Below are 27,801 nucleotides of genomic sequence, written 5' to 3' on the forward strand. Positions count from 1 at the left end.
TTCTTGAACAATATTTTGCTACGAAATCGTACGCAAGTGTAAAAGAATCATTTCAAATTAAATTTGTTGGTGTTTCTCTGCCAGAAAAAAAATGTCAATTTCTAGGCTAGCAAACCGATTTCGAGATACAGGTAGTGTTTGCGACAGAAAACGTAGTGGTCGACCGACTCGCTTGACAGATGACGTTTTAGAGAATGTGAAAACAAGATAGCTCAATTCTCCACGGAAAAGTTTACGAAAACTTTCCACGCAAGTCGGTTTGTCATATTCGAGTGTTCAGAAAGCCGCTAAAAAATTGAAATTGTATCCGTATCGCGTACGATTAGTTTAAGAGCTTCAGCCTCCAGATTTAAACAAGCGATTGCAATATTGCCGTCGGTTTAGGTCTCTCGTAAACGATAACGGAATCGAAGTTTTAAACACAGTGTTCTTTAGTGATGATGCTTGGATCCATCTCGATAGTTATGTGAACAGTCAAAACTGTCGAATTTGGGCGGTTGAAAATCCTAACGCTTTACAAGACAAATCTTTGCATCCTGAAAAAATTGGCGTGTGTTGTGCGATATCTCGTCATCGTATAGTCGGACCCATATTCTTCGAACAGACAGTAAATGGGGAAGTATACAGGAATATTATGCTCCAATTTGTGTCCCTCCTGGAACCTCAAGACCGGTATTGCTGGTTTCAGCAAGACGGCGCTACATGCCACAAGTCTCGAGAAACCGTGGATTTTCTGCATGAGTTCTTTGATGATCAAATAATAAGCAAGGGCTTATGGCCTCCAAGGTTTCCAGAGCTCACATCTCCTGACTACTTTTTGTGGGGCTATATTAAGTCCAAGGCCTTAAAAAACAATCCTCACACTATTGATGAACTTAAAGTCAATATTACAGACTTAATCACGAATATTTCCAATGCTACTCTTAAAAAGATTTCTGCTAATATGCTGAAAAGAGTCCATGCGTGTATAACAAGGGGTGGGTATTTTGAGCATATTCTTTAACAATTATGTAAGTTATAGCTTTTTATTAAATCTCTTTTGTAAGTAACAAATACATTTTTTTCCACCTAAAGTTTCCTTTCTTAAATTACATTTAAAATTGGGTAACAGGACTAAATAATCACTCTGTCGAAATATAAATAAATACTAGGTTAGCGTAATAGATTCACGATCGAATTGTTTGGTTCAAATTCTCGTGTAACCTTAAAAACATAAAACAACATCTCGTAAAAATCTTGAAAATATGGTTTTTCGAACAAGTTCTGAAAAAATCCCGAGAATAATTTTATATTTTCATTTTATCAGGTGAAATATTCTAACGATGTAATTATATTACATCAAGTTATAGTAATTATTATAGCTAAATCACTTTACCCATTAAAATATTATATAAAAATCTGTATAAAAAGTATAAAACATTTCTAAAAAGAAAAAAATCATTGAAAAATTCCCATTTTTCAAAGTTAAAAATCTCTTTCTAAATTCATCATTTCATGTAATTTTTCGTTATGCTTGAAGAGAAAGAAATAGTCAGTTGAAAGGGAAGTTATAAGAATCCGCCCGCAGGAGTGAGGGGAACGAGAATAATAATATATTTCTAACATTTAAAAAATTAATTACAGAAAGAATTGTAAAAATGGTTCTTTTGCGAGGAATATAGCTTACACTTCTTACGTTTAATCACAGATTACTCGTAAAAGAATAGTGTAATCTGTAATCAGATGATTGAAGGAATAGAAATAAACGATGAAAAAAGAAAGGTAACTGAATAACTAAGTGAATATGATATTCAACGGTTATGCGGAAGAAATATTGAGAGAATCACTCTTTGTTATTAAACAACGTAAAAAAATAGTTAATTATAACTGTAACTAAAAATCTGCATGGTGATTAATCTAGACTTCTATCTCAAATTCTAAAAATTATCTACTTTATTGCTGCGTTTGAACACGAAGACGTTTGACAGAAGATTTATTATCTTTAAAATTATAAAACGTTACTTTAAGTATTATTTATTAATACAGAAATGAATGGGATTTTGTTTAAACCGCACTAACATAGAACATAAGTCTTGCTATCGTTTAAACGGTTATTTCGTAATATTTTGTTCTTTTAAGCATAACAGAAGAGTATTTTAAGTATTTAACGATACTTACAAAAAAATACAGGTTTTCTTTAAGCAGATTGGTGTAAAAATGGGAATAGTACTTACATAAATTGTTTTTGAATAAATGGTTTAAAATGTATGCGATTTGTACTGAAGTTATTGTTCAGTACATATATATAAGTTTATAAGATGTAATTTAATGGGGATGCACATTTCATATTGTCCTGATATTTTGCATTACTTAATGTACTAGTAAAGATGTGTAGGAATGCATAACGCTGTGGTTCCGTGGAGGTTAAGGTCATGTAGCGGCATAGTAGTGGTTTTTAGTTGTAAATACAACACTGCTGAAAAGTAAAGATTTCCCAGGGTGTTTTACATCTTCTCACGAGAAAAAGTATGAAGAATATAATATATTACAATGATTACGTCGAGCGATTTATTGACACGGGATGTTCAGTAAAACTGCATCGCGTGCCAGATTAGATCGCTGCTTTTATGTAAACGTAATATCGTGTGCTACGGACGGAATAAATAACGGTTTAAAAAAGTGATCCGATCATCAATTAAACAGTGACGTCTGATTTTATCAAGTTAAAACTAACAATTACTTATTCATTAACGAGTGACTTTTGAAAATTGTGTTCTCTTGATAGTATAGTTAACTGATTTACACAGCACTTATGCAAACTAATCTTCAAATTCGTTATTAGGCAAAATAATCTTTAACTTTACTAGCCAGAGTTAGTTGAGACTGTAAATTTTCAATCTGCAAATAATAACTGTAAGTTATTTATTTTATGTTAAAGTATTGGTAGTGTCTTAAATTATTCTTAAAATTGGATCTGAAGTTTCTAATTATTTATTATTGGCAAATATATACTAATTATTGGCAAAATTATGAAAATGCATAAATTGATCTTTCTAGAATTTTATTATCGGATTGGAAAACATTTTGAAAAGGGGTCAATTTTCTGAACAAGTATCAAATATTTTTTCTTCTTTTTAATAAAAAACGATTGTTTGAAAAAAGAAAGGGCAGAAATTATGATGAGATAGCTACATCGTATGAGCTAAGGATTAACGTAAAATATCCGTCAAAATAATATAATAATTACTCTTCAACTGATAAGGAGTAAAATTAAATATAATAAACATGATTACCATATAAAACAACTCCGTTTTAGAGATTATCATACTGTTAGTATAACACTATTCATACTTCTGTCCGATTACATAGCCGGTTGCCATAATAAACTGAGGTCGCGTGTAGGTTACTAAATCGACAAACAAATTCAATCTATCTGAATATTGCATGAACCTGTTGGACTTGATAAAGCGGTAAGTAATAATATTTTCAGCCCAGTAGAGAAACCAAAGGGAAACCACTTCATTCTCCTTTTCCATTAGTGAGCCAGTCTTTAATGGAGCTCATGTTTTTCAGCGACTAATGTTTTCGTTGTTTGGTTTACAACTGTTCGATTATGGTACACTCCTTATACAGAGTGATTCAAAGAAACGGGAAATTTTGAAAGTTGTGTTGGCAGCCGTGGGCGATTGGTACCACTTGATAAGTGGCGCCAGACTCTCTAACCTAACCTGCCGTTTAGTTGTCATGGATCCTTGGAGTGGTGCGCAACGTGCATTTGCTATCAAAGCGTTTTACAAAAACAATGACAGTGTGGAGGGAGCGCGTAGAGAATTTCGCCGTCATTTTAATCTGTGACGGCACGACCGTGTTCCATCAGCACATGCAATTAAAACATGGATATCTAATTCTGAGGAAATCGGTTCGGCAATGAAAAAGAAACCTCCAGGCCGTAAGCGAACCGTCCGTACACCACAGAATGTTCAAGCTTTACAAAATGCTTTTACACGAAGTCCACATCGGTCAATCCGTCGTCTCTCAGCATCTTTACAATTGCATATTTCAAGTGTTCGAAGAATGTTAGTGAAGGACTTGCAATACCATTCGTACAAGTTGCAGATCGTCAAGGAACTGAAACCGAACGATGCAGTTGTGCGAGCACAATTCTGTAATGTAATGCTTCAGAAGATAAGTGATAACGAAGAGTTTGTTCACGAACTGTGGATGTCAGACGAAACGCATTTCCACCTCAGTTGATTTGTTAACAAGCAAAATTTCAGATTCTGGGCGCAAGAAAATCCTACGCAGCTACACCAGCGTCCGTTGCACAGCCAGAAAGTGACCGTGTGGTGTGCTATGTCATCTTACGGTGTTATAGGCCCTTATTTTTTTAAGGATGACAACGGTCTTGCGATTACAATGACGTCGGCTCGTTACGTAGCCGTGCTTGAAACCTTTGTTGTGGAACAACAAAAGAGATTTCCACCGATTCTTAACACAGCCTGGTTTCAATAAGACGGAGCAACGTCACATACTGCACGAATATCGATGGCAGCTGTACGCCGATTGCTTGGACAACGTGTCATTTCACGAAACGGTGACATTAGATGGCCTCCCAGATCGCCTGATCTCTCAGCTTGCGATTACTTTTTGTGGTGTCACCTTAAAAGCAAAGTGTTCCACAGTAGACCTGTTACAACGCAAGAACTGAAGGCAAAGATCCGAGAAGCAATTGCGGAAATTCCAGTCGAGATGTTACGTCAAACCATGAACAATTTAATGAAGAGACTTCGTGAGTGTTTACGTAGAAGAGGAGGTCACGTGCAAGATGTCATCTTTAAAAAATAAATTAAAATGTATGTATCCTAAAATGGCAACATTTGTACAATTACATGAAATAAAACTCATTTTCTAAAAAAAAATTTTAATTAACGTTATTTAATTTTTTAAATTTCCCGTTTCTTTGAATCAACCTGTATGTTGATCGGTGGAGTGATAGTTTTTAATACAAGTAAATGGACATTTTTTTAATATGTTGTTCTACATGTGTTCTGTTTACAGAGTAACGTTCTAAATACATTTTCAAAATAGTATGAAAATTTTTATAATGAAAAAAATAAGAATTATTAAAAATTCAATTTTTTTCTAAAGGGCTGCTATAAATATATACTTAGGCCATTAAAAATTCGTCCTCCTCTGAAAAATTCTATTTATTGTATCACTCTCTTTAAAGATAACATTAAATGTTCTGCAGAAAAAAATCGTACTCATAATTATATTAACAAATGATATAACACTCTGTCCACCTCCATCAGTACTACGTACATAACACTCAATTTTATAAAAACTATTTTTTTTCTAGTTCACTAAAACTAATTAACGTAATATTATCCGATAAAATTAGTAATAGATTTGAAGATTGAAGATTTGAGTTGGAATTATACTATTTGTTTATCGGATTAAGCATTACTAAAGTTCTGAAGAACCATAATAAAAATTAATTAGTAAAAATAACTTAGTGTTACTGAATAATTGAATAAAATTAATTTATTTTGTAGAATAATTATACAACTAACATATACAACATATCGTTCGCACGGATTCAGTGACAGGGATTGCAGATAATTAAAACCTATTGTTTGCATCGTGATTTTCTTCCTTCTTCATTTATTTATAATTTTCTTCATTTATGATAATGACATCGCAATACATGGTATTTACATTATTGTTACGTGTATTGAATAATATTATGTATTGTGTATACTTTTTTCATCTTCAGTATCGTATTAATATCTTAACATGTCATCTACCGACCGTAATAGTTTACATGTAAACAACGTTTATGGTGGAATTCTAGGTAGATAAGTGCAGAAATAGGCTACGAAACGCAGACAATTATCCTATATATGTAAACGTTTAGAACATGCATGTGCTCATATCACTTTGTAATTATATATACCACACACCCGCTTATAATACATACTTAAGTAAAACAATATATATCGTTAATGATGAAAATTTAAAACTTATAAAAAAATCTGATGAATCAGAAATCAAACCGGAATAAGATTGTCAAAAATTACTTGATTTTTTTTTTGTCTTGCTTAAAAGTATATGATATCACTGTATACAATGATAGTACATTAAATATCAGATTTTTTTAAATAAAATTTTATTATAAAGAAAAAAAAAGCTCAATTTATTTTTTGATCAGAATATATTTTGTTAATTTGCTAATAAGCGTTCTGTATAGGATAAGGGGAAATAACTATGAAATTAGACTATTTACATCAAATAAGTAGTTCATAATGTAAAAGAGTTTAATCATAAAAAAGTATCGCAAAGCGTAAATGAATGAAGGATCAGCAAACGGATAACTGCTGATTTAAAGTACTTTATTCTAAATTTAATCGATTTCAACATTGTATCTTATGATTTTGTTTTCATAACTGGTTGGTGAGTTTTCTCTCTGAATTCTTTTTCAGATTCCTTGAATTAATAATTGGAATGAATTAAATTACTGAATTTCTGTCATCAATATATAAATTTATCACAATATATGATTCTTCCAGGAATTATTTTATAAGTACATTTCACCCAAATACTTCAAAATCTACGTAAAGTAAAAATTCTACGTTACTAAAATAAATAAATGCTGGTAATTTTTTATTAAAAAAAAAAAAAAAATGTTTTTGACATGACTTGTTATTTTAGACGTAATATCTTACTGCTTGTGTGCGAATCAATTATTTTCTTTTTTGAATTATCAAATCGTAATTCTTAAACTTTTGCGTGTAGTTCATAATACATGTTTGTTATCTCAATAAAATCTTACCATCTTTTCTTCATTAAACAGTATTTTAAAGTGCCGTAATATTTAAGTGGAAATTGTAAAGAGACATAACAGAAGTGAGGGAAGTTATTGCAAATTCGGTCGAGAGGTAGACAAACCAGTCGGCTGGTTGCTGATTCCAAGAAGCGCACAACATACTGTCATCGTCCTGTCATGTACTTGTGAGTACTGAGTGGCGTTCAGACGCTATTAAATTATCAATACAACGACGCTCCAGCTCTACACTTTATTTCACTCTCAGCAGCAGTCAGACCTTTGCACTACTATTACTAGTACAGTAGCCTGCAGTAACATTTTGCTTTACTTCAACGCATTAAATAAATTATCTAGTCTTAGCTATTAAAAACTAAGCCGAAAATAATAATTTCTTTGGAAATTATATTTTGATTGTGATTCGATTGGTACTTATCCCTTATGCAAAGTGTTTTGAGTTATAAATTTGAATTTATAAGAAAATTAATCTACACTTTACACTAATTTTTCATTATGTTAATTTTATAATTCTTCGTGCTAGTTTTGAAGTATTATCTTTCTTCCAGAAATCTATTTCGTAAACGTGTTACGTACTATTTCATTTAAAACAGTTCTTAAAAACACAAATATTTATATTTTAATTGTGAATTAAGAAAAACTTTTAGAATCTGACAATTTAAAACACGAGACATATTAATCACATTATAATTGTCGTCGGGTATCTGTCGTTTCTAGTATGAAATTAATTGAATATTTTACTTTATATTACCTCTGTTTTACAATAACAAATAAAAAAAATCTGAATTATAATAATTGTATTTGCTTCATCATTTATTTATTTTCAAGTATACAGGAAGTTTCATAATGTTCTTAGGGTTTTTCATAATATACAAAAATTCATTACAAAAAAAGTATTTCACTTACCTAAATGAAAGTTGTACGAGGTGATGCAGGAACTCAAACAGTTTTTGTTAAAATCTATAAATGTTCAATATGTGCTCCTCTGGTGACACGGCACACATCAACACGAAAGTCTAGCTCTTGCCAAACTCGTTCTAACATGTCATTTTCGATAGAGTTGATCGCATTGATTATGCGATCCTTTAGCTCAGCGATATCGTGCGGCATCGGTGGGATAAACACCTTATCTTTCATGTAACTGTAGAGAAAGAAATCACATGGCGTGAGGTCTGGTGATTTTGGTGGCCACAGCATAATGTGTTGGTCTTCTTCAGATACACGTTCTATCCAGCGCCGAGGTAATGTTGTGTTAAGGTACTGTCGAACCTCGTTATGAAAACGGGCAGGACAACCATCTTGCTCGAAAATGAAGTCGTTGAGTAGCTAAGGCATAAGCTATATTGTAACATATCCAGGTATATCATGCCGGTTACTGTCGTTTCCATAAAAACGTACGGCCCATACACTGCCTCACGAGAGATCGCACCAAAAACATTTACTTTCGGAGAATCCCGAATGTGTTCCCCGTAAGCGTGTGGGTTTTTAGTTTCCCAAACTCGCACGTTATGACGGTTTACTTTGCCGCTAATAAGGAAAGTAGCTTCATTGGTGAAAATTATCTTGTTTACAAATCTTCATCTAACAATATCTTTTCCTGTAACTGTAAATAAAAATCGAGCCTACGTGTTTTATCTCCATCAGAAAGACGCTGGATTAATTGAAGATGGTACGGTTTGCATAATAAACGTTTACGGAGAACTCTCCACACTCTTGTTTTCGGAATCACTAATTCTCTGCCTGCAGCCGCAGTCGATTTTGATGGGATGCGAATGAAACTTATACGAACACGTTCGACATTGACTTCTGAGGTTGATGGACGACCAATTCATTTTCGCTTGCACAAGCAACCGGTTTCACTGAATTGTTTATACCATGAACGAATTGAATTGTCACTTGGTGGCTCCTTATGAAATTTCAACCGAAACGTACGTTGCACAGAAATTACTGACTTTGACAAGTGAAATTCTAACACACAAAACGACTTCTCGCTTCCCGTGGCAGCAATTTTCTCTACTGTCGACGCCTAGCGAGCAAATGGTTTACTAACTGTCTAGTATATGTGTGAAAAAAAAATTATTTGAAGGACTCTTTCGTACTCTTTCGTTTTATTCTTATGAGTGAAATATTTTTTTGTTAATGAATTTTCGGAACTCCGAAGAACATTATGAAACGCCCTGTATTAAATATACTATTAAAAGAAACGAAAGAAAGAGTTTTCGATTGCACCTCTTTTTTTTGTTTAACCTCCAGGTCCATCGGTAGGTATTGCTTCAGAGGATGAGATAAATGATTCGTAGCGTGTGTGAAAATGCCATGTCTGACCGCGATTTGAACCCGTGACCTCCGGATGAAAGGCCGGGACGCTAACACTCGCGCCACGGAAGCCGGCACCTGTACGGATATAAACATACATATGTGTTTTATATATATCTTCTAGCCTTTCGTTTTACCAAATGCACAGATTATAATCATTCTTTTTTTTTTTTTTTGGAGAAAAATTGCCTCTGGTGACCGTATGGTAAGTTCCTTCCACGTAACATCTAGAAACCCATCGGGTTGGTCTAGTGGTTAACGCCTCTTCCCAAATCAGCTGATTTGGAAAGTCGAGAGTTACAGCGTTCAAGTACTAGTAAAGCCAGTTATTTTTTACACGGATTTGAATACTAGATCGTGGATACCGGTGTTCTTTGGTGGTCGGGTTTCAATTAACCACACATCTCAGGAATGGTCGAACTGAGAATGTACAAGACTACACTTCATTTACACTCATACATATCATCCTCATTCATCCACTGAAGAATTATCTAAATGGTAGTTACCGGAGGCTAAACAGAAAAAAGAAAGTAATAGGTAACTTCTAGAGAATATTTTTAAAGAAAAATAATACTATCACCGAGACGTTACAAAATTTTTTTTTTTTTCAAATTTTCCTTGTAATCCATTATCATTATTTTATATTCGATTGTTATAGGGAAATGATAGTCTAATCTCATTCTCACGAAAAGAGCGAGAATTTTGTTATTTGGGAAGTAGAATTACTAAAGATGGACGAAGCAGGAGCGATAGAAAATGCCGAATAGCACAAGCTAAACGAGCCTTCAGTAAGAAATATAATTTTTTTACATCAAAAATTAATTTAAATGTCAGGAAAAGATTTTTGAAAGTGTATGTTTGGAGTGTCGCTTTATATGGAAGTGAAACTTGGACGATCGGAGTATCTGAGAAGAAAAGATTAGAAGCTTTTGAAATGTGGTGCTATAGGAGAATGTTAAAAATCAGATGGGTGGATAAAGTGACAAATGAAGAGGTATTGCGGCAATCTAGTTGTGCAGAAATTTTTATCTATTAAAATATGTAATCTAAGAAAAATATCTTTTAAAAAGAAAAAAGTTAATTAATTACAAAAAAAATTTATTTACTCGATCTATTTTCTGGTATGTATGTACTCCGTATTAATTGATAGATAGAAGGGGCGTAATCCTGCCGCATTCCTCGATTCGATAGTTGTAAGAAGAAAGTCAGGTGTCAACAGAAGATTTTTTCAGGAGAATTTAGAGAGATGAAGTTATGGCTCTCTCCGTTTCTTCTGTTCTGTTTTGCTCTTGGCTTTGTTAACATTTAAGTACCAACTTTGTGTATTTAGTTACTAAATATATTCACTCGTCAGTTTTATATATTTATTAATCTTCTTGTTACATATAAACATTATTAAGATTAAAATCATCGATGGTTGAAAGCCAAGTCAAAATTAACCTTCACATACATACACATACGATTTTAAATTAGAAGTACAAAATTTATAGAAAATAATTTACATAAGATATAGGATTTATTAAAAAAAACTTAATGTAGTAAACATATCCATTTATTGCCTCGAACAAAAACAACATTAATATTTCTTTTATTAGAAAATGGTGTTATAGAGGAAGAAGCGGAAGTTGAGGAGGATGGTATGGGAGAAACAATACTGAGATCTGAACTTAAGAGAGAATTAAAAGATTTAAATGGCAGAAAGGCTCCTGGAATAGACGGAATACCTGTAGAATTACTGCGCAGTGCAGGTGAGGAAGCGATTGATAGATTATACAAACTAGTAGAAGGAAGATTAAAGAAAAACATGTACAGGAACCAAACAGCAACAGTAACAATTGAAGAACATAAGAAAGAAGCCGTAATAAGAAATGGAGTCCGACAAGGATGTTCCCTATCTCCGTTACTTTTTAATCCTTACATGGAACTAGCAGTTAATAATGTTAAAGAACAATTTAGATTCGGAGTAACAGTACAAGGTGAAAAGATAAAGATGCTACGATGTGCTGATGATATAGTAATTCTAGCCGAGAGTAAAAATGATTTAGAAGAAACAATAAACGGCATAGATGAAGTCCTACGCAAGAACTATCGCATGAAAATAAATAAGAACAAATCAAAATTAATGAAATGTAGTAGAAATAACAAAGATGGAACACTGAATGTGAAAATAGGAGGAGAAAAGATTATGGAGGTAGAAGAATTTTGTTATTTGGGAAGTAGAATTACTAAAGATGGACGAAGCAGGAGCGATATAAAATGCCGAATAGCACAAGCTAAACGAGCCTTCAGTAAGAAATATAATTTGTTTACATCAAAAATTAATTTAAATGTCAGGAAAAGATTTTTGAAAGTGTATGTTTGGAGTGTTGCTTTATATGGAAGTGAAACTTGGACGATCGGAGTATCTGAGAAGAAAAGATTAGAAGCTTTTGAAATGTGGTGCTATAGGAGAATGTTAAAAATCAGATGGGTGGATAAAGTGACAAATGAAGAGGTATTGCGGCAAATAGATGAAGAAAGAAGCATTTGGAAAAATATAGTTAAAAGAAGAGACAGACTTATAGGCCACATACTAAGGCATCCTGGAATAGTTGCTTTAATATTGGAAGGACAGGTAGAAGAGAAAAATTGTGTAGGCAGGCCACGCTTGGAATATGTAGAACGAATTGTTAGGGATGTAGGATGTAGAGGATATACTGAAATGAAATGAGTAGCACTAGATAGGGAATCTTGGAGAGCTGCATCAAACCAGTCAAATGACTGAAGACAAAAAAAAAATTTCTTTTAACTATCTCTGACCAAATTACTGATTTATTTCGCAGAGACCACAACTGAAGATTAGCTAGATATGTAGATCAAATCAAATTTCTCTAATTCTTTACTTTTGAAAAGTGTACCATTTTAACTCTTCTGATTAAAATTTGCTATTTATACAACTCTACAACAGATGCAGTTTTATTTAAGTAAAAATGAAAAAGAAAGGTTTCTTAATTTATGTATAATAAGGTTAAAGGTAAAAAAAATAAATCCATTAATTATATGAAACTAGAAATAAATAATTTGAAGAAAGATATTATTTTTAAAAGTAAAAACTTTTTTATTTATCAAAACATCGTTTGATAATAGATTAAAAATGTTAACCGAATTAAACATATACATTTAAAAAATATAAGAAAAAGGAAAAATAAATTTATTCTATAAAAGTATTTATTTATTAAACATATTAAAATATTTGTTTAAAAACTCAAAGATAAAAAAAATAAAATATCTATAACATAGAAAGGTAGCTGAATCGCTCTTCGGTAGACCACCTTGTAGCGAATAGGAAAAATAAAAGATTGTTTCCGGTACGAATAATAACACGGCTTAAAATTAAGTATAAAGCTCATAAATAAATATTTATTAAGTATAAAGCAATCAAGGTGGCTGTGGCGGCTCGGCAGAACTCACGCAGGTGTGTGGCGACACTAAATTATAGCTGATTTAAATCGCCGTTATTTATCTCAGTCTCTTTTCTTCTTCTCCCTTTCTTGCACATACTTTCCACCGTTAGAGTCACTGGGCTTAAACATCGACTTCTTTTCACCTCCGGCTTTCTTTCTTTACGACCTCTGAGCTAAGATCAATAACTCGTTTCAGTAATGTATGGTAATAAAAACAAATAATTATTTGCAAAATCTAAATTACTGTATAAAATAAGATATTATTTTAACTACAAATAATTACGTACTGTAAAAAACTTAAAGTCATTAGGGAATAGTTTTTTTTTAGATATTAAAGTTATAGTACGTGTTATGCACAAACTTACACATCGGAGTTGTTAATAATGAAAGTTCACGTTATTATTTCCTAATATTTTCTATAAAAAAGTGATTAATCATATAAAATTCAATCATGTTTACCAGTACTCTCGCAGGAGCTCAAACTCACAAACCGTCAAAATGTTCAATTTAATTCAGGAGGTAAAATTATTTCTATATTTATGTAATTGTTATTTAGCTGAGAAGGAAAATTTGAACCGAAAAAATCATGAATTAATGTAGTATTGATTTTACAATGTTAAGATGTTAATATACCGTATAAAGAGATTTTTCGAGAAAAAACAATTCTTAATTATTTAACCTAAAACAGGCAAAAAAAAAAAACAATACTTCAACGTAATAGATACACAAGATTTTATTTAAACTTCTTTCTAATTTTATTTCAGTCGGTTTGTATAACTGTCAAATTAATTTTTTAACTGGGAAATTTATGTAGATAATGAAACAGTCTAAAATAAGATAAACAGTTTCTACACAAATTTTCAGAATTATTTATCTCCCTATTAGATCTTGTGCTGATTACACGATTGTATTCAGTAGCATGTTATTATTATAAAGAATTTTTTCTCTCCCAGTGAATGTGATATACAGCAACGTTTGAAAATTGTAACTAAATTTTCTGAGAGAAGATTCTCTACTCCGAGAGAGTGGTATTGCTTTTGTGCAATAAGATCGGTAAGAAGTTTAGTTGAAAAGCAGAGAAATCGATAGTTGACCGTACCTTCTTCCACAATTTCCCAAGCCATATTGTTGTTCGATATAGAATTCGATTGTTCCAAAAAGCAACAGAAAGTTAATTATCTGTAAGATACCGAGTATGTTACACCTTAGAACACCGGTATACTAGATCGTGGATACCGGTGTTCTTTGGTGGTTGGGTTTCAATTAACCACACATCTCAGGAATGGTCGAACTGAGAATGTACAAGACTACACTTCATTTACACTCATACATATCATCCTCATTCATCCTCTGAAGAATTATCTAAACGGTAGTTACCGGAGGCTAAACAGGAAAAGGAAAGATACCGAGTATCGAAATAAGTAAATAAGTAAAGGTAATTTATTTCTGCGTTGAAAATAAGAAAAAAATTAATTTTCGATTATTTATTAAAATAAAACATAATTTACGTGAAAATAGAACAGAATCGTCATAAGGAGGTTTCATTTTTTGGATATATAGGAAAGAAAATTCTTTGCTTTCATCCGATGGGATAAAGCGCTTTATTCGGTAATATACGCTATTTTTGTTAACAAAATACATATGAGATGTTATATCATTTCATTGCCATTTTTGTAATTTATGAAGCTCTATTTTTGTAATATTTTGCAGAACTAGAAAAAAATCTAATCGTAGTACAAGTAATATGTTATGCATGACTGAAAACTTGAAATAAATAAATTTTTTTTGATATTATTGATAATATTAATAATTGTTTTAATAAATATGTATTACTGAGTAATGTATATGTTTACATAAGAATTAGGTCAGCATGTAGGTAACTCGGACTTCACCACGTAATATAAATCTGCAAAGTTGCTTCTATTTTAGCATTCATGAAACCCTTAAAAGCTAACGGTTTCAGGGGAGTTCATTGTTAAATAGGGATAGATAAAAATTAATCGGTAGTATATTCCAACAGACGGTATCGATATCAATCGATCGCAATCGTGACTAGAAATATATAGGATAAATATTCTTTGTGGTACGTAGATGATTTTAAACAATAATTTACTTGTAATTATGATTTATATACAAGTTATGAGATCTTCAATACAATAATGCATTTGTTATATTCTTCTGAATAAAGGAAATAGCAGAGATGAGAAAATTTCTTGATTAGATATATCCTTTATTGTATTATTTAAAAAAATAATAACTAAATAAAAAATCTGGCCAAATTTTCTTTTTTTTTTTTTTATAATAACAGAAGTTACGAGGGTTATTTTTTTCAAGGTCCAATCGGTCGCGAAATAAATCCCCGCGCAGAAATCGGATGAACCTTTGCGGATATGTTTGCGCAGCGTCTCTAGTATAGCTTTCAATCACGCCGCGTCACTTCGTTTAGTTCTGAACACGCAGCTTGCACGTAAACATGTCTACAACAATAGCATCTCCCGCCAAGTGTGAAGTGGGTGCGGTAATTCGATTTCTTCAGGCTAAGAGGTGTAATGCAGCTGAAATTCATCGACGAATAAGTAATGTGTACGGTGAAACTTCAGTGAGTGACAGCAAAGTACGACAATGGTGCAGGACGTGCAGATGTTCATGATGCAGGCGGTCAGGGAAGGAAGCGAGTGTCAACCGCTGATCTCGTTGAGCGAGTGAATGAGGCGATTCGAGAAAATCGTCGGTTCACAATTTCTGTATTGAGTGATTCGTTTCCTGAAATTTCAAGGTCAGCTCTCTACACCATTATGAGTGAGAGACTTCAGTACCGCAAACTGTGTACGAGATGGATTCCCAAGATGTTGTCCGACCACAGCAAAACAATGAGAATGGACGCCTCCCTAACGTTTCTCCAGTGCAACCACAATGAAGGAGAAAGTTTTTGAACAAAATTATCACAGGGGACGAGACATAAGCCCATTTCGAAACTGAAGAAACAAAAGAACAATCCAAACAGTGGATGCATTCTCATTCTCCCAGTAAACCAAAGAAGTTCAAGCGAACCTTCTCCAACAGAAAGTGTATGGCTTCTGTGTTCTGGGACCGGAATGGAGTTCTCTTTGTGGAATTCATGGAACGTGGCACGACCATCACTGCAGCCTCATACTGCGTGACTGTTCAACGTCTACGAACGGCAATTCAGAATAAGCGGAGAGAAAATTTGACATCAGGCATTGTCTTTCTCCATGACAATGCTCGGCCGCACACTGCAGCTGTAACAAAGAAGCTGCTGCAGCGTTTTCATTGGGAAGTGTTTGATCACCCACCATACAGCCCGGACTTGGCTCAATCCGATTTCCACCTCTTTGCTCACATGAAACGCTGGGTAGGAGGACAACATTTTGGTACAGACATCGAGCTGCAGATCAGAGTAGAAACGTGGCTGAAAACTCAGGCGGCTCCGTTCTAGGGTATTGGAAGGTTGATAACACGCTACGACAAATGTCTAAATCGCAGTGGCGACTATGTGACTATGTAGAGAAATAGCGTAAATATGTAAGTACTTGTTACAAATAACAAATTTTTTATTTTCACTGTGGTTTTAATTTCGTGACCGATCGGACCTTGAAAAAAAAATAACACTCGTATATAAATTTTTTTGGTACACTAAATTTTCATTGGATAAACCAGGTTACGGATGAGCAATCGACAACAGTCATGAGAGCTCATTTATTACCTTACAAAACAATGTTGATGTTTATACATTAAATAAATTTTACAGTAAATTGCTGGATGCAATAAACAATTATTGGTTTATAACTTATTTACTGAAAGTATTACGATCGTCCAATCTTAGAAATTACTTTTCATCAATTTAATAATTTGACCGTTTTATATTTTTCTTTATTTCAAATAAAAAAAATCAAACATCTCCCCCCCCCCCTCTTTACTGTGTATTTATATGTCGGTTTATAAATAGGACTATATGCAAAAGTAATTAAGTAATTAGCTAATTCGTTTTTTCTGCATATCAATTTAAAACTTGCAAAAACGTTTTTTCATAGACGGAACAATTAGCAGCTAGTGTTTTAAACTGCTTTTAAGGTTAAAATATTTAAAAATTGCATAAGATTTGTTTTGAATAATTGATATGATAATACGGACAATCATAACATTACTATGATATTACATCCTAACCACGTAGAGGGAAGACACCCACCTTGTCACGTTACCGGTCCCAACACTACTACCTCTGTTCCAAGCCCTGAGGGGCTTTACCGGAGGTCGTCTTTAGACCCTCTAACTGATTAATTTCACCGTCATCAGCCAGGCCTCGGAAGGGATGCCACCGATTTAAATGCCTCTACAGACGTTTGCATCAGTAAAATATAAGTTAAATTTTGCCTTCACATAGGCCTCAAACGGACATCTTCACATCCAACTTAACATGATTCCCTCAAACTAATTAACCGAAACCGCAGAAGCGCGGTTCCCGCGCCTAGTCCAGATTTGACAGCACCGTTCGTGACTGTGAATGCCTCAGAAAACGAACGAGTTGAAAATTAAACTACAGTCATACCGATCAAAGTTATGTTTTACGCAACATAGAAATTCAGACCTACACTCAAATAAGTCGACCAAATTATGTCACCTAGCAAGGGGAACGTAACCTTATTCCGGTCCGCCCAGAAGCCGGGGACAAACCCCGCACCTCCACTCGGTCCAATCATGGAGTCTAGCGTGACTTTACAAAGTCACAATCAGGACCGCCCTCGGTCGCATGAGCTACCATACCCCGGCAGCGCGGCCACCCCCGCCAGCGGGAGCCCCAAATCTAATCATAAACGATACTATGATATTACAAATTCATTGTTGCAAATAGAGCGCCATTGGTTCTCCGATAACCTTTCTGCTTTTCATTTTCAGATCTGACTTTTCAAAAATAACAGGATAATAAAAAACTGTATATTCTAGCACAATACATAAAATTCTGAAGAAAAAAAACAGCTGTTTCTTGAAAACAATGGAACTATGAAAAGATTAAAACGATTGTTACTTTAATAACTAAACAATCAGAACTCATTCTTAAGTAGATTAGAAGACCGTCGATTATGCCTTTGATTAAATCGTGAAAAGTTTAACGTAACTATTTGTTGAACTATAAATAGACTGTACAATTTACGTTTTAATTTTTTTTCTCAAGGAAAATGTTAATAAATAAATATGAGATTTAAACTTGTATAACTGATGGTGGGATTAAGTGGTTACAAATCTCAAAAATTTTTCTTAATTTAATTAAATAGTATTGTCTATTATTTGAAAGATAATTGAATATTATCTTTCATTCAAGAATGAAATAAAATAAAGGAAATGTAACATATTTCATACTCACATATAGTGAGTGCACTCACTGCACTCACTGCACTCGCTCACTCGCTCGCTGCACTCACTGCACTCACTGCACTCGCTCACTCGCTCGCTGCACTCACTGCACTCACTGCACTCACTCACTCGCTCGCTGCACTCACTGCACTCACTGCACTCACTCACTCGCTCGCTGCACTCACTGCACTCACTCACTCGCTCGCTGCACTCACTGCACTCGCTCACTCGCTCGCTGCACTCACTGCACTCACTCACTGCACGCACTCGCTGCACGCACTCGCTGCACGCAATCGCTGCACGCAATCCCTGCACGCACTCGCTGCACGCACTGCACTCACTCGCTCGCTGCACGCACTGCACTCACTGCACTCACTCACTTGCTCGCTGCACTCACTGCACTCACTCACTGCACTCACTGCACTCACTGCACTCACTCACTCCCTCGCTGCACTCACTGCACTCACTCACTCGCTCACTGCACTCACTGCACTCACTGCACTCCCTCACTTGCTCACAGCACGCACTCACTTGCACTCACTCACTCACTGCACGCACTCACTGCACTCACTCACTCACTGCACGCACTCACTGCACTCACCCACTCACTGCACTCACCCACTCACTGCACTCACCCACTCACTGCACGCACTTTAAAAAAATAAGTGTAATCATTCGGCCTACTGTTCAACTATTTTTTAAGTAAAAAAGCTACCCGAATTGTACGTTGAAAAAATTATTCTTATTATTGAAGTTTTCTACAAATGTATAGATTCTAATACGATATAGTAAGCTATAATTTATTACAGCCAGTTCCAGGCGTAAATTAGCTGTAATAATTTCTAACACTTATTTAATACAATATAATCATGAAGATATCCTTTTATTATTTTAAACATTCTGAATCGCATATAATATGCAAATATGTGCGCGCGCGCGCACACACACACACACACAGACAGACATACACACACACATATATACACATATACACACACACACACACACACATACATTGAAATTAACTTTTCATGAATACGTAGTTTCTTCAAGTAGATCACAGTAAATTCTGTGATGATCGACTCCAATATAATCGGATTACGTAGCACATGATCTTTCGGTTTAGGATATGGGTTATAAAATCGTTTAAATAATTGAAACTTCTAAATATCCATTTTCAAGTTTTAAATTAATTGAAAATATTTGTATATTTCAATTCGTAAATAAGTATACTTATTCACCATAAATGTTATTTTTCGATGCAAACAATGAAGGATAAATTATCGATAAAGATGAAGAGAGAAGAAAAGGGAACGAGTAAAGATGAAGATGAATAAGCTAGAAAGGGGTTTAGAGTAAATTCTATTAAATAAACAAAATAATTGTATCCGTATTTATTAATTCATAAGTTGGTGAAAGCGAGCATTATTTTTATTGCTGTTTATAAACTCGCACAACCAGAAGAGGTTCTCCACCGAAGTCATGACCTACTCATATAACAGTATTGAGTTAAACGCGATCGAAAGTGGTGTGAAAACATAAGGTTCGTGCTACATTATATGACATTTTTAAATAGGTTGTAGTGATGAAGAGTCTTTATGTTATTTTGTATATTGAATCGTGTTTAATTTAGAATACATTTTGTATTTAGTTATTTTTGTCTTTGAGAAATGGGTGAGTAATTTTAATAAGTTTTTTATATTTTAATTTATGATTATAATCTTTCTTTAAAACTAAAATACTCTCTAAGTTTAAAATTTTTACTTGCAGGGGATATGTATGAAAAAAATATCGCAAAGCATTGAAAAAGTAAATATACGAAAGATTTTACAATTTTATTTTTTATAGTATTTATACTATTAATTAGTATAATTAATAGTATTATAAGTAATTAATTATTTCATGTAGGTGGTGCACGAATTATTCCTACATAAATAGGCTATGTTTATAGAATTTCTGAACTCTGAGTAGATTGTATTACCAGTTTATTTTGAAAGTTTTAGAGTTTATCTTAACCACAAAAATTATTTCGAATTAAATATACATATTGTACAGGAGAATACAAGCTTTTCTGCTGCTTAAACGTTTCGTTAGAACATTCAATGTATTGTAGAGAAAAAACACTGGAAATAAGTTTTTTTAGGCACAAGCATTTATTTATCACATAGGAAAATTAATTATTCAAAGTTCGACAGGTTTCTAATACACTTTTTTGTATTATTACAACTTTATGTTGATTTCATTATTTCTAACGCAAAGCTTAGATAGATAACGCAAATATAATCTAGATTATATTTGCGATCACATGAAAATAGGTAGCCTTTTTCAGTGTTCAGCTTAAATTGCTTTTAAAGAATGCATTTTCAGTGGATTTGAAAAGATCAAACGTACACTGGAATTTTATCTACTTTTAAAATTACTATTCGGTTATTCGATCTAGTAATCTGAATATAAAATAAATACTTATTTTTCGAGTTCATTTTAATAATACAATTAAACTTTTATTAGAATAGAATGGAAATTTTACTTATGTATTTTACAAAGATGTAGTTCATAGAATATATATACGTAATAAAATTGTGATACAAATATTTAAATCTCAATTAAATGTTGTACTTACATTTCGTTTACAAACACTTATGTTACTCATGGATATTTAGTTTTTAATTTAATGTTTCCTTTCTTAAAATTTCTGAATTTTTATTAAAGAAAACGTCTTTCTTCTATTAAGTGTATTGACATATTTAATGTCTAAAGAGATTATGAAACAATGAATTTTGTGTACTGAACGTTTTTTATTCACTTTTCTCAATACATTACAGTTTGTTAAATAACATTTATTTATTTAACTATGTATTTATATAAATGTAAATATGTATATTTATTTATATATTTCCTTCCTGAAATATCAACTGAAAACTTGAAATTTGTGATGAGATAATTAGCAGCAACGTATTCAAAATAAGGAGCCGGCTTAATTATCTAACATTTAAATCCATATTTTTATTTAATCAACATTTAATAATAGTGTTAGTATCTTAAAATTTATATTTCTATATCTACTTACGTTTAAAATTATTCGCATAGGTTTGTCGTTAATTTTTCATAAAAAAAAAGCTCAAAAGTTAATTACATATTATTTTTTTTAAATATAAATTAACAGACCGAACACAGTTTAATTTATTCCTAACTATTTAAAAGTATTGCTATTTTTTAGTTTTCTTAAATAAAATTTATTAACCTGTTTGCCATATTACGGTATCTAAAGAGCGTTCGGAACGTTACTGTTATGGTTTAGAATTATGTGGTGCATTCTGTTCTTCTGTGTTAGGATGGTTGCTCCGTGGGTTCGTTGGGCGTTGCTCATTAATAAATCAAGATGTCAGTTGTTAAGTTGTGATTGAACGTGCTTCGTTTCGTTTCAAGTTGTTCTGTTTATCGGAATCAATATTTTCGAGAAACGTAATGGTTCTTTCAATAGAAGAACGCATTTTTCTCGTTGAACACGTCTTTCGTGAAGGTGACAAGAATACTAATTTAGTGAAGCATAACTTTTCTGAAAAGTTACCAAATTCTTCTGTTTCTCATCGCAATGCAGTTTCAACTCTTATCGAAAGATTTTGGGCAACAAGCTTTGTTGAAGACGCTGATCGAAGTGAAATACCACCTTGAACAGAAGCTGATTGATATTTCGGTTGCTATGACCGAAACTCCATCAAAGTCAATGCGTAGGTTGCAGCAAGACATCGAACTTGCTACAACACATAAAGCGGTAAGAAAAGAAATGAAACATTTCCTCTAAAAAACTAATGTGTCTTCAAGAACCAGACAAAAGATAAAATTATTTTCAACAGTTTAAATGTTTTATTGACCAAAATTCCTTGACATTACGTTTTTTTACAAACGAAGTGTGGTTCCATCTGGGAGGCTTCCCAAGTACGAACAAAGAGGAGCCATTATACGAACAATCTCTACACGAAGCGAAAATTGGAATCTGGGTCGGTGTTTGTAGAACGCGCATTGTGGGTCCAGTGTTTTCTTTAAAATAAAGTTAATAGTATTATAACAAAGTGCTGTTTTAACAGTAATTAGTCAGTTAATAGAAGTGGAAGTCAATCACGGTTGGTTCCAAGAAGATGGTGCCTCAGCGCACACAACTAACAATAGGTGAATGACTTTTTTACGAAATGTCTTTGGTGAATGAATCATTTTGAGGGGAGTCAAATCGATCGCTCGATTTGACTCCCCCTAACTATTTTTTATGGGGCGGCAGCGAGGCAATGTGTCGCAACAGACCACGCACAATTGTTGACGAACTAAAAACCGCAATAACAGCATACGAAACATTTCATGCATACGAGTCATTCCAGTACATCAGTTGGTTGAAGTGGTTGAAAAAAAATTGTAACGTGTGCAGTTTGTTTTGATGGAGGAGCTCATTTTCAAAATCTTTTATAAAATATTCCAGTTATTGTAATATCCATTTCTATAAAATAATGAAATAAAAATACAAAGTAATAGTTAAGAAAATTTCGTCATTACACTTCCATAATTTCAGTGAACAGCAATTTTCCGAATTCACTGTAAAATTTTAATATAATACATGTTTTACTAACTTTTAAAACTTAATAATTTTTAACCATAATATTTAAATCGCTCTGGATTCTGTCGGTTCATTCATATAACTTTTAAGCTTTGACAAAAATTAATTTATCATCATCGAATAATTTAATTGTACAATTTTTTTTTTGCAAACAAACGTTTATGTCATTTATATTATTTTTTTCTGATTTTTAAATAATTCTTACGCTACTCGCTTTACTTTTCACATCGTAATGTTGTAATGCGAACGATAATATTTTATTATGTATAACGTAGATCCTGTTTACAGATCTAAAACTTTGCTATAACTTTTCTAATTAATCATATAATTCATCGATGATTCACATGGATGACCCTACTTGACCCAAATTGATCATCGGTAAGCAAATTACATTCATCTAAAAGATCATATAATTGACTTTTAATAGAAAGAATCATATATTTTTACAAATATTTAATGAATATTTAATAATAAATATTTAATGGCATACTTTGCCATTAAATAATTCATCTTATACAACATCAAGAACAATGTTAATTAAAGATATCTATTATTATTCGTTTACTAATTAAGCAAAACCAAAGTCCTTTTTATCGATTTTATAATTTTAATTAATTTGCTTCTGTTAAATACATTAACTGCATATTAGATGAAATGATTACTAGCAATCTCTTTCAAACCTTTACAATATTATCTAAATTATACAAAAAAAAAATTAAGATTATAACAGTTTTAATGGACCAGAAAAATATTTTTCTGTTGAACATGTTATCGACAATATCCGGATTTTTCTCTCTAATACAAAAATTTAATGTGCGTCAACGTCTTCTGATCATATTCTAGTCTGTTTTGAAACCTTGGCCTTCCTCAATGCAGTGCATTCTTATAATAGTTACTGTTCATTCGGTATTTTCTAAAACCTTGATTGTCATTTTAAAAATTTCACGTATTTTTTTTTTATAACACAACCAAACAAAGCAGTTAACATTGTATAACATTGCTATGTCTGTTTATTTAATAACAAAGCTCATGAAATTACACACAAACACACACACACACACACACACACACACACATATATATATATATATATATATATATATATATATATATACTTAAACACAGAAATGTTGAATCTAGTTAATTAAATCATACATTTAAAAAAAATGCATATTCTATATTTACTATTTATTAGTTAACTAATAACTAATAACTAATAAACTAATAAACACTAATCTAATCTGGGCTTGAATTAATAACCTTCTGGATTAAAAGCAAAGATGCTATATTCCACCACAGAGGTTAGGCAACGGATTTTTGTCACAAAATATTTATCAATCAGTTGTGTATTTATTTAAAAAAAAATAAAAGTCCCTATTATTAATCGAGTAAAATTCATATTACCAATATCGAGTTTATGTAACAATTTTACACCAACAATAATAAAAAAATAAATAGTTTTTCAATTAAAAATTATTTTAATTTAAAACGCTATCAATTAAATAGGCTATGTATAACGTCGGTTTTAAATTAGAGCAAGAAAAAATTTGTATTTCATAATCGTATTTAAACCGATCATACATTTAAACCCTGACCGGGTTCGAATCCCGGTCAGGCATGACATTTTCACACACGCTACAAATCGTTCATCTCATCTTCTTAAGCAGTACCTAACGGTAGTCCCGAAGGTTAAACAAGAAAAAAAGTATTTAAACATGTAGCTCACCGGGCTGGTCAACTGGTTAACTCATCCTCGCAAATCAGCTGATTTCGAAGTTGAGAGTTCTAAGGTTCAAATCCTCGTAAAGGGGGATTTGAATACTGGATAATGGATACTGGTGTTCTTTGGTGGTTGGGTTTCAATTAACCACACATCTCAGGAAGAGTCGATCTAAGATTTTACAAGACTATACTTCATTTACACTAATACATATCTTCATTCATCCTCTGACTAATACCTTACGGTGGTTCCGGAGTCTAAATTGAAAAAAAAAAGGTATTTAAACTTGTACTTTGTTCTTCAATTTTATAATATATTTTGACTTCGCAATTCATAACTATTTATTTGTCGGAATGAGGATATTCGTACGTTTAAAAATTGATTCGTTTAACCGAATAAGGCTAATGTAGCTGTATAATGTTGTTTATCACGTAAAACAATACAATTATAAACTCGAAGGGCATCGTCGCTCTGCCTCTTGACGTTCGTTTGTATCGTAGCCACAACCTAAGATATTGATTGACAATCACTATAAGATATTTCTCGACCAGTTTGGCATCCGTTTATTTAAAACCAATGGTTTCACCGTATTAATAAAAATACATTAACATAAAAGAGAGAAAATGATTAGTGTTACCTCTTTTTGTTTTCTTCTGGCGTTATTTCTATAGTTAATATTTTTAATTTATTTGGGAATAATATTTACTTTTGAAACGAGAAATATTTTCAAATATAATACAGTACGTTTAATAAATAAGTATTAATTAACATCGCATGTATCATATAAAAACAGAATATAAAAATTACGTTAACCTTTTATATGAAATATTAGTAAATATACAGTTCTTTTTTTTGTTTTTCGTAGGGGGAGGAAAAACCTCTGCCAGCCGCCGTCAGGTCCGCACTGACGGAAGTGCGAGGCTCTCACCCGCTAAAAAACCTCCCCTCTTATCATGCAAATATACAGTAATTATTTATAAAGCGTAAAACATTAAATAACCTACTAAGACAAACCTAACTTTATAGATATTAAGAATAATAGTTATAATATTAAATTATATTAAAAAATTAGCATTGTATTTTACAGAAATGTGGCGCAGTTAAATGTATGCACATAATATGTAAACACAGATGAAACAAATTATTATTTTTTGGTCTTTTAGTACAACGGGTTTATTTTTAAAACATATAAGAAAATTAAAAATATATACCATATTATGCTTTATAAGCAGCATATTTTTTATAAAAATAGACAAAATTTGATAAAGATGTGATCTTATTAAATAGCTACAATATAGAAGTTAAATAAATGAAGTTAACACAAAAAATCATAAAATAAAATAATTATATAATCTTTAATTATATTATTCTTAAAATTTATATTATATATATATATATTTTTTTTTTTAATTTCAGGTAAACCAGGAATCTGACACATTTTCATCTACTAAGGATAAATTTGATGACGCCTATACATTTAAAAGGTGATAATATATACTTACCTATCAATAAATTATATCTTTTTAAATTGTAGGAAATATTAATTTCTTATTAGTAGGAATACTTAATAAAGATTCAGATGTAATGCTTGTAAATAAAGAGAATGTGCGAAATTCATCCGCTGAAAATCAAAACTGTATAAAGATATACTACGCCGTACAACCTACATCATTTGTTCTCAAAGTGGGCGATAACACCCCTTGTGAGCGTTAGAGGCCTTCAGGGGGGGGGGCGGTAGAAAGCCCACAGAAAATTGGTAGCATTCAGGCGATCTAGGAAGGCTATGGCTGATTAAGAAAAAGGCAGAAATTATGTTTTCCTGATAATTCAAAATAAAATATAAAGTAAAATGTAAGTTTCAACTTAGAAATTGGATATGCCACGTTTAAAAAAAGGTAATTATAATTGATGCTTTAAAGAGTGTATCTTAAAAACAGCGATTGTAATTATTATTTTTAACGGATGGTAAGTTTAAAAGTTTTGAGGGGTGCTAGAAAATCTTTGATTCTCAATGTGGGCGGTGGGCGAAAAAATTTGAGAATTAACCTACATGAATATTTAAATAAGTTTAGTCATCAATTAGATCATCCTTAGGTCAGAGTTTTTATGAATAAATAAATGAAACTATATATATTACGCGCAAACGTTATTCATATGATTTTACGAGTATTTGTACAGATTGTATAGTACAATACACCTTAAATTTAAATTAATATTTTAATTTTTCATGAGTTAAACTTAAATTTAGGCGAAGTTTTATAAAAAAAATTCATCCTGCTTCAAGGATTTCTTTCTACCGACAGAAAAATAATCGTCAAGTAAATTAATCGGATTTTTCTATCGGTTACATATTTTTACCGTAAAATAATAACATGATTATCATAATCCAATTAATTGAAAGCGTTACTCAAACGTACAACTTTTTCCATTATTTTCAACCAAAAATATTATATTCAAATACTTATGATAATATTACCAAAAATAAATTAAATATACTTCAGTTACTTACAACCAGTATTAACTTTTTAATTTATCCTAATTATTTAACGGGAAATTTTATGAAGTTCTATTTAGTTACATTGCTAATAACATAATTCCTGGGAATAGTCCTGGACAAACGGCTTTCCTTAGGAGAACATATTAAATATGTGACCCAAAGGGCAAAGGCCGTCAGGGCCTCACTATACACAGTACTGAACAGTGCCAGCCCATATCCACTGGCAACCAAATTGCTCATTTTTCGGTCATACGTCCTACCGATTCTAACATATGCTTACCCGTCATGGGGAGCTTTGTTGAACTCCACGCTTCAAAAGAAATTAGAAGCCGTCCAAAAACATAGCGTTGCGGACGATATTTGGAGCACCGTGGTTCGTCAGAAACGTCACTCTTCGCTACTATGCGGGAGTACACACTGTATCTGAGGTGGGAGTGCCTCAGGCACGCAGACTGTTCGGGAGAGCGGCCGTGTCCGAACACTGTTATCTCCGGGACATCTGCCGAGAGGACCGTACTCCACAGAGTATAAGAAAACGGCCTCATGCCGTATTAAACGAACCACCGTGAAGAGGCGGTACGAGCGTCAAAAAATGACAAATCAGGCTTAGGAGCCTCTATATTGCGTAACATATAAATGGAAACCGCACAAAAATTCCGGTCGCGAAAGTGACCGTTTTTGCAATTAAATTTTGTTAAAACTATAAAAAGTTAGACATCACCCCACACCGTCCCACGAAGAGACCACAATTTCATTTAGTCAGCATATGCGACTACCTCCGGTGAACGGGGCGCATTTCTCCCTACAAATAACTAGAGCTCCTCTAGGCGCACACCTGCTAGCCCATAGGTGCTGGTACCGAAAGTACTTCAGTGGATGGACTGAAAGGGAATCCCGCCGGGATTACTAGGCTCAAAAGCTTAGAACTTGTAAATAAATTACACCACGGTCCATACGGATAGGAAAGCAAATTACCAAATCCGTCCATAAATAAAACTTAAAATTTATAACCGCCACTAAATAATCGATGAA

General features: G+C 32.7%; 1 protein-coding gene across 1 annotated transcript in view; it reads left to right on the forward strand.

Moving 5' to 3' along the window:
- Positions 1 to 27,801, forward strand: part of LOC142318446 (uncharacterized) — a 262,286-nt gene that overhangs the window by 95,695 nt on the left and 138,790 nt on the right. The window lies entirely within an intron of this gene.

The sequence above is a fragment of the Lycorma delicatula genome, chromosome 1 (genome assembly GCF_047948215.1).
Source record: "Lycorma delicatula isolate Av1 chromosome 1, ASM4794821v1, whole genome shotgun sequence".
In the NCBI taxonomy this organism is placed as follows: Eukaryota; Metazoa; Arthropoda; class Insecta; order Hemiptera; family Fulgoridae; genus Lycorma; species Lycorma delicatula.